The 11,144-nt window shown below is 33.1% G+C and overlaps 2 non-coding genes across 2 annotated transcripts; both read right to left on the bottom strand.

Moving 5' to 3' along the window:
• Positions 1-1,050: 1,050 nt before the first annotated feature.
• Positions 1,051-1,122, bottom strand: TRNAE-UUC (transfer RNA glutamic acid (anticodon UUC)). The gene has a single exon. It is a non-coding gene; the product is annotated as a tRNA-Glu (tRNA).
• Positions 1,123-1,432: 310 nt separating this feature from the next.
• TRNAT-AGU (transfer RNA threonine (anticodon AGU)) lies at positions 1,433-1,506 on the bottom strand. The gene has a single exon. It is a non-coding gene; the product is annotated as a tRNA-Thr (tRNA).
• Between the last annotated feature and the right edge of the window lie 9,638 nt (positions 1,507-11,144).

Below are 11,144 nucleotides of genomic sequence, written 5' to 3'. Positions count from 1 at the left end.
TAGCCATGTTGTATTTTATGTGATATAATCTATGTGATATTTTGCAAAGTACCTATGTATTATGTTCATAACCATTTCTATGGTTATGTTGGTTTCATGATAACTCTACCCAATGACAATTTAATATTTTGATGATTAACGTTAAACGCAACGCTCCTTGTATTCTACGTGTTCACAGATGGCGTTAGTTAATTAATTTTGTTTAAATACGCTTTTGCAAGGTATTGCTTTATAGTATTAAGACAAATTATTTGTTTGCGCCCTCATATACGCAATATGAATATGAATAAATAGTTTTGTCCATATAAAAACTCAATTCTATCGAGAAAGGCATACAAATACAATATTGGATTGAATCATCGGTAAAATATTGTATTTGTGTGCCTTTCTCGAAAACTATTGATTCATTCGGTCATAAATTACAGATTCTAAAGTAATTTTTGTAACATGCATCCTAACAGAATACTGAATAATAATAATAATAATAATGGCATTTATATGGCGTAGTTTATTGTCATTTCCCTTCAAGTGCGCTTTACTATAACAAACTTAAAACGGTAATTTAGTATTTGTGGTCATATTCTGAAAATTATTCTACTAAGTGGTCTTCATAAATTTACGTATTAAAAATGCAAACACTGACTCATAATAAATTTAGGTACATAATAATAATATAGAAAAAATAGCACACACTGATGTGATTTTCAAACATAAAATTTATCGTAAGTGTAATAATTACTTTAACCTATTTCTTTTGTTCAATAGATGTCGGTAAAGCAAATTAAAAATATATGTATATAAATAAATAATAAATTATTTTTCGGGATATAATATAATTAATAATAATAATAATTTATAAATGAATATTAATAATTTGTTAAATATTATATTTTTTATGCATGGGTTAATAAATATATGTATAAATAATAAGAGACAAAGTGCTCTTATTATTTTAATTTTCAAAGAAACAATATTTAGAAGTGTAAAATTGCTTTCAGAAGATTGGATAAAACATTTTTCTTTAGAAAACAAAAAAAACCATGGAGGATTTTCCCGTACCGGGAATCGAACCCGAGCCTGCTGGGTGAAAGCCAGCTATCCTAGCCACTAGACCATACGGGATATTGAGTAGAGAGTAGAAAATGTTATATTTATTATAAAGAGGTCGCTTTAAAAATTTATATATTAAAAAAAATCATATAAAAAATGTATTATGTATTTATTAACCATGTATATACAAATACGTTTTTATTGGTATAAACCACCACACAGTAATAAATGAACCAGATTATTATTTTGTGTTTAAATTTGATTTTCATGGGATGTTAAAAAAATATAGTAATTAATATTTTTTTAATAATATTGTTTTAAAGAATATTTCTAAAAAATAAAAAGAAAACAAAAAAAATACGGCGTGTTATCGTATGACACAAGGCCCCGACGAGAGTCGAACTCGTGATCTCCTGTTTACTAGACAGGCGCTTTAACCAACTAAGCCACGGCGCCGACGATGCCTGATGACGATATATTGTTATATATTTAAAAGTTATCTTATCCGAGTCTACGAAGTACGCGGTATTTGTATTTCCAACGGAAGTGTGTAAATAATCTGTTTATTCTCGTTTTACCAGAAGTTATTCAAACCAGAAAACTTCCGAAAACTTTCGCTAGGTGTAAAAAAGGCATAATATATGACGCAGTGATGAAGAAAAACATTTCGCTTGACATAGAGCTACAATAATGCATCAATGGACTGTTGTGCACTTTCATTGGATTTTATAATATACTTCCCAAAAGTTGCCAATTAGAAAATAACTTTTGTAGAACTTTTTAAAAGTAATAAAATTTTGAAATCATTCAAATCATACTTGATTTTGACATTATTTGGAGCACAGAATAGAAGAAACTCTTGTCACCGGTGACATTTTTGGTTGCTTTTTAAAAATAAAACATTAAAAAATAGTAGGTATTGGACTGTTAGAGTCGGCCTGGGTGGTCGGGCGGCTACTCGGCTGGGTAACAACAAATACAATTTTTTCATATGTTTTTCTAAAAAACAAACTAAAATGCACTAACCAAAAATGTCACCGAAAACCAAAATTACTTTAAATAATGTCAGAAATCACTGGTTGTAAGTCGGGTACGTCCCTAATACTCTATACATCTCTCTACGTGATTTTATAATTTGAAAATTTTGTTTACGAATATGTACTTATATTTTTTTACACAAAATAATATAGGTACCTACGTTCATAATATTCCATTGTCCTCCGGAATGGAGCGCGGCTACAAAATGACCACTGCCATCTGTGAACGGCAGTTGTTAACATACTTTTTCTTCACGCTAAATTTGAACAGTTTGATTTGAAATACCTAGTACATATTTTATTTATTATTTCAAATTAACACAAAATTACATTATTTATTAGGTATATCATCAAGATTCATCAGTACTATAAACCGATGAATTTAACCTAACTTTCATTTTTTTTTCAGCAAACATGAAATTATTTAGCTCACATTTTAACGTTTCCTTGAATGTATCACATATGCGGTGACCGGATAAATCATCATAAATCATCACAATGATAATTCATCACATCTTTAAAAGGTTATATAAAGTCATGGAAAGTGATGAAACAAAAACTTTATTAACTGGGTTAAGTAGGTTAGGTTAAAAAATATTTTTTTCATCGTTTCTAATGACTTAAATTATCCAATTAATTAATCCAAATTATATAAATTAATAATTTTTCTTTACTAATATTATATAAATACATAAAGTTTTTAGTTTTTTGATCGTGATTACACCTTTTTTTAGAAAACGCCCTTGCTAAAAAATCGAAATAATTTACAAACATAAAAAATGTATTTATATAATTTTTTAAGTAACTTTAATATACCATACCTAATATTTTAAAATGAATTCAATTGAAATAAATTAAAAACAATCGAACTTTTTCGACGGCAATATTATTTTACCATATTGTTTTTATCGTACTGTATTATAATTACCTACTATTTTTATTACATAACAGAAATTACAGGATAAAAATAAATAAATAATTACATTTAAGAAAGTAAAAACTAGTATAAGCTGAAAAAATTAAAAAAAGGAATACCTACGTAGAAAAATAAATGCTTTGGTCAAGTCACAATCTCATTTACTATTGCTGTTATGAAATGTATATGTAAGTGTATGTATTTGTGTATACATGTATGCATGTAGGTGCATACATGTACATTATTCTGTACTTATAGTTTTGTGTTCATCAATGTTGTGTTTGTCTGTAATTAGTGATAGTATCAACCAAGTTTAAATTGTGTAATTGAATTTCGAGAGCTTTGATATGAATCACTGTTGACAAACCTAAGAAGAAAAAAATAAAAAAATAATAATAATAATACTTCTCTTTTAATTCTTGTAACTTTTTTCTTATTATCTCAATATTTTTTTTGCAGCAACACCGATTGGTTAATTCACCGATTAATTGGCGAAGATGAGATGTAATCCAGTTATATAACTAACAACATGTACGCACTCTCACGCTACCTACTAACAGAGGATGCCTAGACATTGGGGGTTTAGAGTAATTTTTATAAAAAAGTAGCTTCCTTTATAAATAGAAATTTAGTGACTTCAGTGAAGGAGAAAACCATCTGTTTCCTTAGAACGCCTTGGAAAAGTGGTAGGCCACCTCCAATGTTTCATATTTTCATTAAGAATGTATTATTGGTATTTTGTTCAATAATTAATAAAACAATGATTTATACTAATGATGTACCGTATCTTTTCATTTTCCGTGTCTTCTTCTGTTTCATATTGTTATTGAAAATCCCTGATATTATTTTCAATAAGTTCATCCTAATTTAAACCTTTTGTAAACGTAACTGTATATTTATAGCTTTATTATTTACATTTTACGATTATGTTTTCAATAAGTAAAATATATCACCATTAATAAACAATTCACCCTATTATATACCTACATACCCTTCAACCATACGTAAACAAAAAAAAACATTAAATTTGCCTAGGTTGGGTTAGCCGTCATAACATTGCTAAACGCCGGTTGTGAAGTGACATTGTGACGTCAAAGTTGAAAATTAGCATCCGGTTGTCGAACTCGGCGCCTCTCTGGCTGCTGGCCAAAAAGCCTTCATCCCCCACTTCTCCAATCCTCCCCCACCCCTGTCACTACGCTGGGAGCATCAACCCCTAGATCCACCCATCCCAAGCGGCAAGCCACCCCTCTTAGGCTACTTCACAACCCTCTCGATGGTCTAGTGCCTGCCCTGAGAATTGGGTTAATTCGATGAGATCGATTTTGCAAAAATTGACAGGGTTAGAAAACCAGAATGGCTGAGCAGCGGTTAGCGGTGCCCTCCAAACTTTAAAGTGGTATTGTAGTCGAAATTAGAATTTTGCTGGCGAATCAAATTGACACGAAACGCTGGGAAGGAAATTCCGTCAATAAACCCCACGTTCAACCAAACCGCTTGCAATAATTAGTTGAAAGGGAATGATGTTAGACTGTCTTTTGGACAAGGATAAAGAGAGATAAAGCATCACATATCGACTGAAGAAAGGTAGAACCCTTTTAGCAACAAAATTATAAAGACGATTCGTGAAAGTTTATTTCACAATTCATTTGAAATACATTTCAATGATTTTTGCTCGTTTTGTCGCACTGGGAGTAATTGGCGTATCGAGACAAACGTATTTGTAAATAAATCATAGAATAAAGAATATTATCTATTCAGAGACATTACTTTATAGGTAAGTGGTAATATGTGTAAGTAGAGATAAAAAGAGAGATCGATTAGAAGTTAAGTTTTTAAATATTATTTTAAACAGTGGTTAAAATATATTCATTTTGTAATAATTTATAAATCGATATAAAAATTTCCATCCATTCAACGTCCATCTCTCGCACAGTACCCAATCTAATAATAGTCATTAACTAATGTGTTTTCCGATTTCCATAATAACGGATTTCCAACACTTTCCACTCTACTAAATTTAGTTTTCAAAGCCATTATTTTAATTATGTAACTAAGGCTATTATTGATAGGTACGTTTCACAGATGAAAAACATTGCTGATTGAAAAAAAAAACTAAAAACCAATATGCTTAGTGACGAACACTTTTGATTACAGTTTTCCAGATTTACTATTACAGAGTTTTACGGAAACCCGTTGGATGACAGCCCTGGCTCACGCCTCACGCAAAATAATATATTCCTACACGTGACCTGTCAGTTTTATGCGCGTTTAAATTTGTCAATACTAATACACTGATGAACCCGAATATTCAATATATTTTTGCCGAATGTGAACGTAAATAATATTAGGTATACTTAGAAAAATACTTTTGTGCACTTACAATAAATACTGCAAATAAATCGATAGCCCATTTTTCTTGGAATGTTATGGCTCGGAATTGTCTGAAATCTTCAAGCTTTGTAGTCGCCACGACTTTTTCAAGTACACACGGCAGAACAGACCTAGTTACTAGCAAAGTATAGCATGACAAGATGAAGGGTGCTATTGGATGAGATTTCTGAGACAGTAGATATACGACGGCATCCGTTGTCGAGCTGTAAGGCTCTCGGCTAGAAATCCAAAGTCGCAGGTTCAAATTCGATATTTTATTTTATGAATTTGTGCTATTTCACAATTTTTTAATTTAAAAATAATATTTGAATACTTGCGGTACGTTAGAGAGTGGAATATAGTCTTAGGAACGCCCTGGTTTAAGACCACTATTCAGAATCTAAACGTTGCTTGAAATAACTTTAGCCGTCTGTGATGACCAGATTTGAAAAGCTAGGTACTCCCCCACCATTAGCTTCCCCTCCCCACTACTTCCAGCCTCACAACATACCATCTGAGGATGCTATAGATTCTCACTGGCCCCAGACGGTTGGGACTCTTGTGTGGTATTACCATAAAAAAATGCTATATAATTAACCTAAAACTTTTTTTGGTAAACTTCTAAGATTGATGGCTACACACAATACGGTTTTTTTTTAAATAACTCTTTGATTCAACATATTTATGTACTATAAAAGCCAACTATTCACATCCGGGGGTACGGAAAATACTGCATTAAAAATAATACAATCATTTGAAATTAACTTTTGTATTGGAAAACCGCCATATTGATGTTTTACAATAATTTCCGTCCATATTCAAATTTTGGTATGTTGGTATTTCTGGAAAACAGGTTTTTAGTCAATTTTTAACTTAAAAATGAGTTAAAAAAATTGCTTAAAAACCTATTTTATATTAATACTAAATATCAGGAATATAAATATCGTCATGGCGCTCGTCCCATAAGAAACAAATTTTTCATTTTTTTCACTATTTCCACATCATTTTAAAATTTCCCAATTTAAAAAAAATAATTCTCCATAATTTTAAATGATGGCCTTGAAACATTGGAATTAAAAAATAAATAAATGTATGTACCTATATACAAAAATGCAGTATTTTCCACCACCCGGACGTAAACATTTGACTTTTATGGTAGTTAAGTTTAATCGAAGTGACATTTCAAAAAATTGCCCGTGGCCAGCAATTCTAAAGGATTACCTTTATTTATATAAACATCTTCTCAAATGCTAACATAAAATAAAATATTGCACTGTAAATTCCTAATAAATCTGTTGTAAAATGATATAAAAATTCTTTTACAACACTTTATAGGATTTTGATATATCGTATCGGCAGCTAAAGCGATTGCAAATTCGGAACAAACAATAAGCTGAAGTCTACAGATAAATGCAGATTTCGAAGTTCCTTGGCTCATAATACAAATTTAAAATACACGAAAATCAAGACTGGCATCATGTCCACCATTGGCAACAAATTCTCTTTTGGATGAAAAAAAACCTGTTAATTACATTATTAAAGTTATGTAAATAAGAATCGTCACATTATTAACTTTAATTACCGACTCTCATTAAATTATACATACTTTAGATCTGCGTCACCCTAATAAACATAAAATGACTCCTCAGCATTACCATATTAATCATTAAAATCTAAATAACTGTCATCAAACCCATTGGCTTTGTCATTTAAAACGTGCCAAGTATTATTTAGTGTTATAATTCCCGAATTAGAGAACCATCGCTGACACTGACCAGAAAATCTCTAGAAGTTTCATTTATATTTATTTACCGTATTGGAAAACTGATAACGATGTAAATTAACATTATTCCTTCAGGCCAATGAAATTGATTATTTGTTCCAGAAAGAATTTCGTTATCTGTATGATCAATTTCACTAAATGAAAATACCCTAATAATACCACCAAATTCTAACATTTTCCAAACATTCAGATGGCAACTTGCTAAACTATCGCCGCGCCTTGGTTTTCATTCAAATACTCTAAAGGATTTTATGTGAAATATATTCACTATTTTACGTTAATAAATTGTAGAAATTGATAGAAGTCGTAAAAAATGTAGTTAACGTATACCTAAAAAATATTTAAGCGATTATTAACTACTCTGTCTTTGATGGTTTTAACTATCCCGCAGCCAAGTGGTAGGTAGTACCCAAAAATTACAATCCTCTTTATATTAGCTTAAATACTAAATACATATCATTTTAGAATTTTACGTATTTCTGCGCAAATACATTAGTTACCATTAAGTATTGATTGAATAATTGGGATTTCTATAGTCTAAAAGTCCATAAGACAGAAAAATGCACGGGGTTGTCGGAAGACCCACTTGGTTACAGACGTTTTGTTTGGCATCTTGGATTATTATTTAATGTTCCTCTTCTATAGAAGCTGGCGCTTGTGTCTAGTAATACATATTTTTTTTCTTTAAAAAAAGACAAACATTCCCGGGTTACGAATAACCTGACAATATTTGAAAATCTCCTACTACCACCACAGTAAGCGGAAAATGTTGCTAGTGTTGTAATAGAGAACTTAGCCAGCCGAGGAATTGAACACACTTCGCCTGGGTGGAACCCAAACTCGATGTCAACTCAGCCACCCACCGGTCAAATCTTTTATTTATTTCAATATTCTATATTCATTAATTCAATTCAATTCCCACAATTGTAACTAACCTGTAAACGTTTTTGGCATAATGAAAAAAGTGTTCTTTTTTTTGTAATTATTACATACGAAAACTGCACACGGAACCTCCTTTTTGGGATATTTTTTTAATCAATATTGATCAAAATACAAATTAGAAGTCGCAAAACACTGTCACCAACTACTAAATAAATTCAATTTACCGTCGTTGAAATGAATGACAACGTCAATAAGCTAAACTAGCGCCTCTAATATAGGGTGCGGCAGAGAAGACGGACGGTTTTAAAAAAATCATAAAATCACAGACATAGGAATTAATAGACGAGAAGATAATGGCGAGGGGTAAAATCAACTGTTGAAGAACGAAGGGAGTAAGGCTGACTGTGATTCGTCAATAAATCAATCTGACAGTAAATAGGCATCTCGCATTATAATATCACCATTTAGTTCTTAAAAGTAAAATCTGCTTTTGAATGAATAGACATTTCTACATGGGAGCGCAAATTACTCGCCACGTTATGAACTAATTTGCGAAGTCCAAATTCGGCAAAGTAAGGCAGCTTCTATTTTCAGAGTCGTAGTTAGTTTCAGAGTATTTAGTTAAGACACTTTTACAAATGTCTCATAATTTACTTACCCCAGTAAACAACGATGAGCACACTTGAGAATCGCTACATTGTGATGTGATAGTATATGTTTCTAAAACTGATCCATATAATACGGTGTGAATAAGCTTAAAATATAGTAAAATAATGCTTACTTATGGAATGTAATACGAAAATTGGGTTTATTCTCTTTTTCACATCTATTTTTACAAGTTTTCATATCACAAGTCAACATTTTGCCGTGTAATTTCGTAAAATGAACCGATGATGCCTCGACCATAGTTCGCACAAGAATGATGACGTCACGTTTTCAAATTTCACTTGAGGCCATATGCGAGCCCAGCCGGATCAATGGAACCGGTATGGGGAGTGGGGATAATACGCTTTTAATCACTTAGGGCAGGTCTACTAATATTCATATGTCTATGCATAAAATAGTTAATTTTTACTCAAAAACAAATTTATTGATGGAATCAGGTTCGCGAGGAAATAACATTTGAGACAGTCAATTGTGGAAAATCACATCAGGCATGTGGTGGCCGAAATCGTTGATGCAGTGCTGGAGGCGTTCTTGGAAGTTCGCGTAGACTCTCTCCAATATCGCTCTATATCATCGGGGTGAAAGCGGAGATCCATATGCAAAATTCGCCTTACCGAACAATCACTGAGGCGAAGTGCAGCAGCATGCTTCTGGGCAGATCGAGTCGGACTGCGAAGTAAGGCTTGTCGAACGCGTTCAACATTTTCAGGAGTTCGACTCGGAGCTCCTCTTGGTCTTCTGTTCGCGCCCTTGAGGTGTTTTGTCTTCGCGGAGCTTCTCTTGGTCTTCTGTTCGCGCCCTTGAGGTGTTTTTGCACAAAAACGGCGCTATACAAGTCATCCAAGTATTATTATTATCAGTTCACCACGCCTGCGAAGTGATTCCACCCAACGAAGGATGGTGTTTCGAGAGGGAACAGCTCTATTCCGATGAATGTTGAAGTGGCGACGAAACTCACGCTGTACGACGATGACTGACTCATTATTTCGGACGAAACAATCATAGGCGAAAACGCGGTGCTCCACCGTCCACGGCTCCATGACGACAACTGGTAAAATAATGCTAGGAACTAACGAGTCAAGCGGCACCCCCCCCCCACCTCTCTCGTAGACGGAGGGGGAGAGTACTACCCATCTTAAAAACGACCGTCCTCTCTGCCGCACCCTGTATTAATAGTTTACTGGAATTGGACATATTATTAATTTTACAAGGCATTTTACTAAAAGTAAAAATTGAGCTTACTTAGGGCAAACAGACATGCCCGCAACGCACTTGCATCGGTTAATTATCTCTTCAGTGGTAGTCAGTGGTTTTCGAAGTAGGGTTCGCGAGATTTCAATAAATAAAAATATTTTATTTTATAAATTGAGGTTGCATGTGATTCAAATTTCTAATTACACTTGTCTGGTGACTATTAATTCCCAACTAGACATATAGTCTGTTCTAAGTTAAGTAAGGTAGAGTATAATTAATTTATGAAGGGAGTATATTTATAAAAAAGTAGTGGTTCAAGCGTACTACCTTGAGGTACACCAAAGTTATTCTCTATACAGACCGTTATTCACTAGCTGTGATCTAGCTGATATGAAACTCTTTAGCCAGTCATATTACAATATAGATTATATTTTTAACTTTATTGTTACAAGCAAACAATGGGTCCAATTTTCCAGAATAAGTAAGTCACAAACAGAAATTTAAAAAAATGTACCCAAGTAATTCAAATTAATGCGACGCGATGGGTGCACTTGTTTTTCTTGAATTAATTTATCGAACTTTGGCTCCGTTTTCGAGACACACTATGAGGTTGTCTTCCAATTTTAGTTTGTTTATGTGTTTAGTTTTTATCGCAAAAATGGACGAAAAGTGCGCTAGCGCAAAGTCTGATATTGATGAGAAGTGCACACCATTTAACATGTAAAATGGATGGGGGTCGCGCCTTTACAAAGTTTGAAAACTGCTGGCATAGAATATCACAAAGGTCGCGCTCTGATAGGTTGATTAAGAAGATTAGCCACCAGGCGCGCTGGGTCGGGGGGCGCAGCCCCTGATCTCTTTCAGGACCCGAACCCAAAGGGCTGATCCAGGATCCGGGGGGAGGCAGATGAAGACATAAACCCGTTTAAATCCCGGGACCGCATAATGACAGGGGCAGAGAGAAATTTCCACGGGATTCCGGGAACACTATACACCATTTAAATTGGCACAAACGTATGATTTGTTCTGACAGTTGCTAAGCGATTTTTGACGTAAATAATATTTAGTTACTTGCTAATCCGCACGCATTCTTTGTTTACCTGCCCTTGCAGATAAACAAATGGTGTACTTACATCATTGCTCTTTTGAGTCGGTATTATATACCTATATTGCATATTAGTCGGAAGTTCCTACTTCCATGTTCCTACATAACAGAATATTCAATGATTATTTGGAGTAGATA

This window comes from Hesperophylax consimilis, chromosome 1, assembly GCF_061612785.1.
Source record: "Hesperophylax consimilis isolate HC1 chromosome 1, BYU_Hcon_1.0, whole genome shotgun sequence".
In the NCBI taxonomy this organism is placed as follows: Eukaryota; Metazoa; Arthropoda; class Insecta; order Trichoptera; family Limnephilidae; genus Hesperophylax; species Hesperophylax consimilis.
This window is presented reverse-complemented; position numbering and strand designations above follow the sequence as displayed.